The following is a 9,056-nucleotide window of genomic DNA, read 5'->3' as shown; positions in this document are numbered from 1 at the left end:
GTATTTTATTTTCTGGTCGTTTCCAATTGTACCACGTGAAATTTGTACTTGCTTTCCTTGGGAGGTTTCAAGTATTCTTCTCTTAGTAAATAGGCCAGGCCTTGGAGTTGTTCGAATGATCTCATCCCCAGTAGAAAATCCTATATGGTGTCTTTTCTCCTACTTCACAATTTTCTTTTTAAATCAATTCTATGATGGTATCATTTACACACAATAAAATGTACCCATTTTTAGCGTCCAGTTTGATGAGTTTTGACAAGTGTATATACCCATGAAACTAAGACCACAGTCAAGATATGCAACATCTCTGTCACCCCCAGAAAGTTCCCGCTACCTCTTTGCAGGCAACAACTGGTCTCTTTGTTGTCACTAGGAAGTAGCTCTCTCTCTCCTAGGATGTTCCGTAAAGGGAGTCATGCAGGGTATAAACTTTGAGTCTGGTTTTTCTCACTGAAGATAAGTGTTTTTGAGATTTGCTTTTAAAATAAAGGACAAAAACCAACCACCTCATCAATAGTTCCTTTCTGTTGGCAAGTACTATTCCAGTGGATGAACACAGCACAATTTGCTTATTCTTTCACCTGTGGATGGATGTTTGGATTGTTTCAGGTTGCGGCTACTATGAATAAAGCTGCTAATAGTTGCGTAAGTTGGTTTTCTCCCCCCACAATTTACAGGGCATTTTATTTATTTATTGAGGTATAATTAACGGTGTTATAGTAGTTTCAGGTGTACAATATAATGATTCAGAAATTCTACACCATTCTCGGTGCTCATCAAGACAAGTGTATTCTTTTTTTAACGGATTTTATTTAAATTCAAGTAGTTAACATACAGTGTATCATTAGTTTAGTAATTCATCAGCTGCATAGAACACCCAGTGCTCTTACATCATGTGCCCTCTACAATGCCCATCACCCAGTTACCCCATCCCCCTACCCAAGACAAGTGTATTTTTAATCCTCTTTGTCAGTTTCACGCCCCACTGCCCCCCCACCCCGCCCCGAGGAACCACCTGTTTGTTCTCTGTATTTAAGAGCCTGCTTTTTGGGTTGTCTCTTTTTCCTTTGTTTGTTCCTTTGTTTCTCAAATTCCATATATGAGTGAAATCATATGGTATTTGTCTTTCTCTGACTGACTTATTTCACTTAGCATAATATCTCTGGGTCTGAGTTGTTTTTTTTAATGAACTTTTTCATTTCGCTTGAGTAAATGCCTGGGAGTGGAATCGTCCGGGTCATATGGTGACTGTATATTTAACTTCATTGTAAACTGCCAAGCAGAGCTCCAAAATGCTTGAACCACTTTGCACTCCTTCCCCCCATGAATACCTTTTAGTTGTTCCATGTGCTATCCAACCACACCTGTTACATAAGTTTGGAGCAAGCTATTTTGAAATGTCAAAACTTGAATGTAAATTAATGCCTCCTCTTTCATGGTTAATTGCTATCGATTTCTACCCCTAAGTTGGCACTTAATAAATTATGTGGATGCATTTTAAAAAAAAATAAATGCTTTGCTAACTGTGTACAACAAATCCTAAATCTTTCCTTGTTATGTGAAAACTAAAGCATGCACCCACACTAAGTCTCAGAAGTATCTAACTTCAGTCTGCAGAGAGATGGGGTACCAGCTCATGTTTGTTCTCTGGTTTATCCAAGTGCCTGGAAAGCACTGGCTGGGACCTAGTATTTTCTCAATAATAATTTGTTGAATAAATGATTGACTGAATCATCTGACTTATACCTCAAAATGTACCATTTTGTTATAGAGAACATAGTCATCTGATCCCCTGACAAGTTCAACTACCTGGAACATACCTAAGAACCAGGATAAACAAACGAACAAAAAAAACCCCAGAAATTAAAAAAAAAAAATTGAGAACATCATTAGATATAGGCAAAATAGATGTCATATTTTCTTGTGGTTTGATTTTATAAAAGCTCCCAATTTATGGCTAATTTATTCTGGGCTTTATATTATTTTAGAAGGTTTTCATACACATGCTTAAAAATATTCAAATGACACAGGAATAAATCTTTTCAAATAAAATTCACCCTCACAACCCAGTACTCTAGTTCTCTCCCCAGAGACTCAAGCCTAACAGTTTCTGGTATATATATATTCAGGAAGTGTTAATGCATATACAGTACAAGGGTACCATGATATATACTCTGTATCTAAAGGTAAACCAATATGTATACACTTACATTTAAACCTATTTGTACATTGGCATCTACATCCATAAAGACATGTCCATCTATTTGATCCTTGGTACACGATAAGAATACACTGAACACACTCTCTGTATTTTGCTTTTTCCACTTCACTTATTGTAGTTATGTGTATGTCTATGTGTGCCTCATTTTTTTAAGAACCAAATAGATTCTGTTATGTGACTGTACCTTTTCTGATTAATGAATCTATTGATTATTTCTCAGTAGTAGACTTCTGCTAGTACAAGGCAGAGCTGTAGTAAATATCCTTGGAGAAGTGTGTTTATTATCATGGACAAAACACCTCTTCAGTGCATATTTTTAAAAGCAGAATTGCCAGGTTAACAACAATTTTTACTTTCCTTTCTCATCCCTCTTTTTAACATTTAAAATTTTGATCCATCTTGAATTTATTTTGAGTGAAGTAGTGATCACACTGTTTAATCAACCTTTCCATTCATGATCCAGTGCCAAAAAGTTTTAGGAATTATAGTAACTACAATATAATGTATTTTCATGTCTGATAGGGCAAACACTATCAGACTCAACAATCTTCTTTTTAAAAATGGCTACTCATACATATTTATTTTTTCTACTGACAAATTTTTTTTTACAGTGGGTTAATTTTTATTTTTTGTTTTGTTTTTGCTTATATTTTATTATTTTTTTCATTATGTTATATTAGTCACCAATACATTACATCATTAGTTTTTGATGGAGTGTTCCATGATTCATTGTGTATAACACCCAGTGCTCCATGCAGAACGTGCCCTCTTTAATACCCATCACCGGGCTGACCCATCCCCCACCCCCTCCCTTCTGAAACCCTCAGTTTGTTTCCCGGAGCCCATAGTCTCTCATGGTTCGTTTCCCTGATTTTCTCCCCCTTCATTTTTCCCTTCCTTCTCCTAATGTCCTCCATGTTATTCCTTATGTTCCACATGAGTGAAACCATAAGATAATTGTCTTTCTCTGCTTGACTTCTTTCACTTAGCATAATCCCCTCCAGTTCCATCCATGTGGATGCAAATGGTGGGTATCCATCCTTTCTGACGGCTGAGTAATATTCCATTGTATATACGGACCACATCTTCTTTATCCATTCATCTGTTGAAGGGCATCTCAGCTCTTTCCACAGTTTGGCTATTATGGACTTTGCTGCTATGAACATTGGGGTGCAGGTGCCCCTTCTTTTCACTACATCTGTATCTTTGGGGTAAATGCCCAGTAGTGCAATTGCTGGGTCATAGGGTAGCTCTATTTTTAACTTTTTGAGGAACCTCCACACTGTTTTCCGAAGTGGCTGTACCAACTTGCATTCCCACCAACAGTGTAAGAGGGTTCCCCTTTCTCCACAACCTCTCCAACATTTCTTGTTTCCTGCCTTGTTAATTTTTGCCATTCTAACTGGTGTAAGGTGGTATTTCAATGTGGTTTTGATTTGAATCTCCCTGATGTCTACTGAAAATTTTGAATCAGGGGTGCCTGGCTGGCTCAGTCGGGAGAACATGTGACTCCTGATCTCAGGATCATGAGTTCCAGCCCCACATTGGATGTGGAACCTACTTAAAAAAAAATAAAGGGGAGGTTGGTGGGGAGGGTGGCCCCTGTGGGGCACACCTCCCCACAGCCTGGTTCCCGGGAGCCTCTCCCAGGAGCAGCCTGGAGTGACCACTGAGGTTGGCCATGGGGGTCCGGTGGCATCGAGCTCTGGTCTGGGATGGTTTCACCCTAGGGGAAGAGGACGGTGAGGGCAGCCTGGTGGCCAGAGCCAGTCCCCAGCCCTTCAGCCCTGCACTCCCAGCCTGAATATGGATGATGGATATGCAGATGTTGACATTAAAATGCTAATTTTTCATCTGCCTTTGCTGACGATGTTGACACAGATTGTGTTTGCAGAATTTCTACTAACATTTGGCTTTGGAATGTCAGAAATGAGACCTGCCGGTTCAGAGAGTATGCACTTGCATACTGATAGATATATTTTTTTTTAATTTTATGTATTTGAGAGAGAGAGAGAACACAAGCAGGGCAGAGTGAGAGGGAGAAGCAGAATCCCCACTCAGCAGGGAGCCCAATGCGGGGCTTGATCCCAGGACCCCGGGATCATGACCTGAGCTGAAGGCAGACGCCCAACTGACTGAGCCACCCAGGTGCTCCTACCCTAGGAAAAAATTTTAAAGTGTTCCAAATTCCTGTGGAAAATTTTGACAACATCAGAAAGGTACAAAAAAAAGGTGAAAGGCATTCTTGCAGATATTGGGCTTCACAGCTGCTAGGAGTTGCTAAAGTACCTTAAAGGCTTTGATCCAGGAGAGAAGTACTTTTTTTTTTTTTTTTTTTAACACATCATGGGGAGATATTTCTCTTGGGAAACCTTCTGGAAAGAAAGTGAGATATCGAACAAAGCCATACTGTTGTAGCAGCCTCTGTAAATACTCTGCAAAATGCTTACTTCATTCAGAAATCATTTACATCATTACCATGAAGAGGCCATTGATCAGGAGCTGGTGATCCCTTGCCCAAACTGTGTATTTTTCTTCTCAACCCCAAACTGTGGGAAGGCACGTCGGAATGTTCCACGCACCTGTTCAGAAAGTCCAGAACTACCCAGCGAGTATTCTGGGTGAAACTAAATCTTTGAGGAGGGATGTAATAAGTTTTACAGGTTTCAAATGCAACTTTTCAAACACTGTGTACTACATGAAGAAGCATGGGCTGGTAGCCCATTTTCATGACTTAAATCACTCCTTTGGCCTGCAAACCAAGGAAATGGGCGAGCAACGAAAAACCGAGGACAGCTTTTCTACTGAGAAGATGCCACCATGTGACAAGTATTATTGTAAAAAATGCAACATCAATGCCAGTAGCCCGGATACTTTAATGTATCCTATTTTGACATCGGACCTACACAGGGATTTGGAGAATAAACTTAGATCCGTGATTTCAGGACATATTAAGAAGCCTGGACTTTTGAAGCAAATGCATGCTTTGCTCCCAAACCAATGGCGTCTTTGGCTGTACCACCGAACAGCATGGTTCCGGGACTCACAGTCACATTCCCACATCCCTGCAGCCAGAGTCAGACCGCGGTCCAGCTGGTGACTGTGGCCTGGGGCACTTCTGGAAGCCTCACCCCTTCTCCACCTGCCGTGGCGCAGTCCCACGTGACTCTAGTCTCCAGTCCTCTGCCTTCCTCTGCTCCCCAGCTGGTCTTTCTTTCTCATGGAGTCCCACTTGTTCAGTCAGCAAATCCTCCTGTGTTGCCCTTGAGTCAACCAGTCGGACCTATAAATGTCTGTTGAACAGGCGTCCACCCCATAAACCAGGCCATCCACCCTGGGGCCTTTACCCCTTAGCCAGCCTGTTGGGCCTGGAGTTCTTTCCATCGAAAGACCTGCCTGAGCCTGGCGTCCTTCCTGTCTGTCCTTCTGTCACCCCCTGGCGTCCTTCCTGTCTGTCCTTCTGTCCTTCTTCAGGCCGGCTCACCAGGGCTGATTTCTGTGAGTCAGACAGTCCCATCAGGGGTTCTTCCTGCAGGCCAGATGACCCCTGCTGGGGTTGTCCCTTTGGGACAGACGGCAACTTCTGGGGTCCTTCCTGCTGGCCAGGTGGTCCCACCTGGGCTCCCTTCTTCGAACCAGACTCTCGGCAGGTGCTCTCCCTGTGAACCCGGGTATTAATTCTGGTGTTCTTCAGCTTCGTCGACCCGTCATGTCAGGAGAGCTCCCCTGCGGGCCAGCCAGCGAGACCTGGGGTCCTAAAACTTAACCAGTCTGTGAGCACCAACATTCCACCTGCAAATCAGCCAGTGAGACCTGGCACCTCTGAAAACCCCATGTTCCTCCAACAGGCTCTATTCTCAGACAGCTTATGCCGAAGGGGAAACAGGTGAATGGGATTCCCACATCCACACTTGCCCCAGTGTCTGTGACTTTGCCTCTGGGAGGTGTTGCCACTGTCCCCCCAGCCCCAGATGCCCATCCAACCCTGCCTGCTGTCTCCTTCAGTGGTGGTAAACACCACTTGGGATAGGTTTGCTCAGGCCTCTCCATCTGCGGCAGAAACAAATCAGGTGCTCAAAGAGGTGAAGCAGTGGAAAACCCGTCCGTTTGCAATGAGCTCTTCCCTTCCGGCATCTCCCAGGTTGCTATGGAGGTGGCTCATAAGCACAGTGAATCCAAATCTGCTGAAAACTTGGAGCCCAAGAACCTGGCAGCATGTGCACCATTTGTAAAGTGGATGAGCAAGAACACAGTTTGGTGTCCCTCCTGCTTGGTGTCTGAGGAAGAGCTTATCCATCACTTGCAAATGGCCCGGGGTGCGTGTTCTGTCCTTGCACTTTCTGTGACATTAAAGGCCTTTCAGAGCACAGTAGGACTATGCCCCAGGGGGAGAAGAAATTACCGGTGGATGATAGGAACAAAGGTTCTCAGTTGGATCTCAATGCTAACGGAAGGCTCCTTGGCAATACTGGCGGCGGTACATTCCAAGTTACTCGTGCCCATACGACCCCAGACAGAGGGTGCCCCCAGGAGTCCCAGCAAACAAGCAGTGACTTGCCCCTTTTGCTTTGTTTGGCACCTTGGTGATGACCGAGGCATCTGAGTTGCATTTGAAGGCGAGGCACCACATCACACCAACAACAGTCCATACAATTCTGAAATCTCTGGCGTTCAAGTGCATCCCCGGCTGTGGGGTCTACACTGGCAACGTGACCCCGACTGCCATCCACCTGCTGCGTTGCAGAAGGGCTCCAAAGAACAGCTGCTCAGACCTCTGTATCCAACCTAATTTTAGTGAGAACAGGGACGTGCTCTTACTGAAGGGTGAGGTGATCCACGACACCAGCTTTTCTGTAAAGAGAAAGCTGCCTTATGGCCACTTTGGGGCAGAAGACCAGAGGGATGTGAAGGAGTGACCTCTCGTCATCAACAGCGATGCGATGCAGCCCCAGCTCTCAAAAAGGTGGGGAGTGTGGTGCCTTTGAAAAGACAAAGGAATGAAATCAGGACAGAGGGGCCGCTTGTTAATGATGATGACTTTTTAAGCCCTAAAAGATATAAAGACCGTTCTTATGAAGAAAAGAAAAAAAAAGCAATGTCTTCGAGATGATTTCCACAAGAGACCATATCCCAGCAAAAAGGAAATACAGAACTTCTTTCTTCACTCTTGTGGGTGTGGAAAAATCAATGTGGCTTCATTTTTTTTTTGGAAAAAGAAGATATATTTGCATGAAAGCAATAAAAAAATCACAAGCCTTCAGTACTTTTTTAGGTTTTGATATGTCTGAACTTAAAAATGTTAAACACAGGTTGAACTTTGACTATGAGTCACAAAACTTGTAAAAGAAAATTAGGCAATCTAGAGTACTAGATAATTAGTGGTTGTTTTTCAATTGAGATTGAAAAAAATGTTATTTTCTTCACTGTATGTTGAATTAATCATTTCAGTGGTCTTTATGCTGCTCTTTAGAGTTATTTCAGGTCCTCAGAAAGGCTTCTATATAAAAGAAGTGAATAGTTCTTTCAGATTGTTTCCTGAAGTTTGATTTTGTAACAAGTATTTTTAGTTCTTCCCTGTCATGTAAATTAAATCCTTGGATCATTCATGCAAAAAATAAAAATAAAAATAAATAAAAATAAAAAATAAAAAATGAAAAGAAAACATTAAATAAAACTTTTGAATCAGCTTATGTGGACTCACAGCAAAATCCTGACACTATAATTATTAGTTTTATATTAATTTATTAAGGAGTAACTGACATTTTTCTGTACTGAGGGTTTTTTTTTTTAACATTTATTCATTTATTTTGGGGGAAGGCAGAGAAGGAGGGAGAGGGACAAGCAGACTCTGTGCCGAGCATGGAGCCCAACAGGGGGCTCAGTCTCATGACTCTGAGATCACAACCTGAGTGGAAGCCAGAGTCAGATGCTTAACTGACTGCCACCCAGGCACCCCCATACTGAGGTTTACTAAGAATAGAAGGCATTTTTGTTTATTAAAGTGTCTTTTATGGCTTTCCATTGAGTTTGAAAGTATCCTTTATATCGATCATTTATGTCAAGTAGATTCCTGCTCTTTCTAAAGAGATATTTTTTCCACTCTGTTTCCCACATGGTTATTTATGGGGGATACTATTGATTTTTTAATGTTAACTTAAAAACTGGTCAGAATTTTCTGAATATTTTGATATTTAGTAATTTTTCAGTTAATTCTCTTGGGCTTTCCAAGGGTAAAATTGTCATCTATAAAAAATATGCAATTTTGCCTCTTCTTATTAAATTTTATTCTTCCTGTTTCTTCCTTTCATCTCCATACACTAGCTAATGCAGGCAGATGTCAACCAACAAGGAGACTGAGGTCCTTGTTTCATTCCTGTTTCTAATTTTTACCTGTGCATGAAGCTGGTTAGGTTCTCAGATATTAATTTTTTTTTGCATTTAAGAAAATATGCATCCATTCTTGACTTAACAAGAGTGAATGTCAAAACTCACCAAAAAGAAATAGGGGAGCAAGATGGCGGAGGAGTAGGAGACCTAGATTTCGTCTGGTCTCAGGAATTCAGCTGAATAGGGATCAAACCATTCTGAACACCTACGAACTCAACAGGAGATCGAAGAGGAGAGTAGCAACAACTCTCTGAACAGAAAAGGGACCACTTTCTGGAAGGTAGGACGTGCGGAGAGTGAATCCGAGGCGATATTCGGGAGGATGGACGGCGGGGGGGGGCCCTCTGCCGATTCTGGCAAATGATAGAGCCGTGGAGCACAAAATCGGAACTTTTAGAAGTCGGCTCCACTGAGGGACGTCGCTCCAGTGGCTAAGCGGGGGGTGGAA

The 9,056-nt window shown here is 42.3% G+C and overlaps 1 pseudogene; it reads left to right on the top strand.

Annotated features, from left to right (window-relative positions):
• The first annotated feature begins 3,902 nt into the window (after nucleotides 1–3,902).
• Nucleotides 3,903–7,564, top strand: LOC112817050 (activity-dependent neuroprotector homeobox protein 2 pseudogene; annotated as a pseudogene).
• Nucleotides 7,565–9,056: the final 1,492 nt, after the last annotated feature.

This window comes from Callorhinus ursinus, unplaced genomic scaffold, assembly GCF_003265705.2.
Source record: "Callorhinus ursinus isolate GAN/ISIS: 27379988/994484 unplaced genomic scaffold, GSC_fseal_2.0 scaffold43, whole genome shotgun sequence".
NCBI lineage: Eukaryota > Metazoa > Chordata > Mammalia > Carnivora > Otariidae > Callorhinus > Callorhinus ursinus.
The sequence above is the reverse complement of the archived record's forward strand: the minus strand, read 5'-3'. Positions and strand labels throughout refer to the sequence as shown.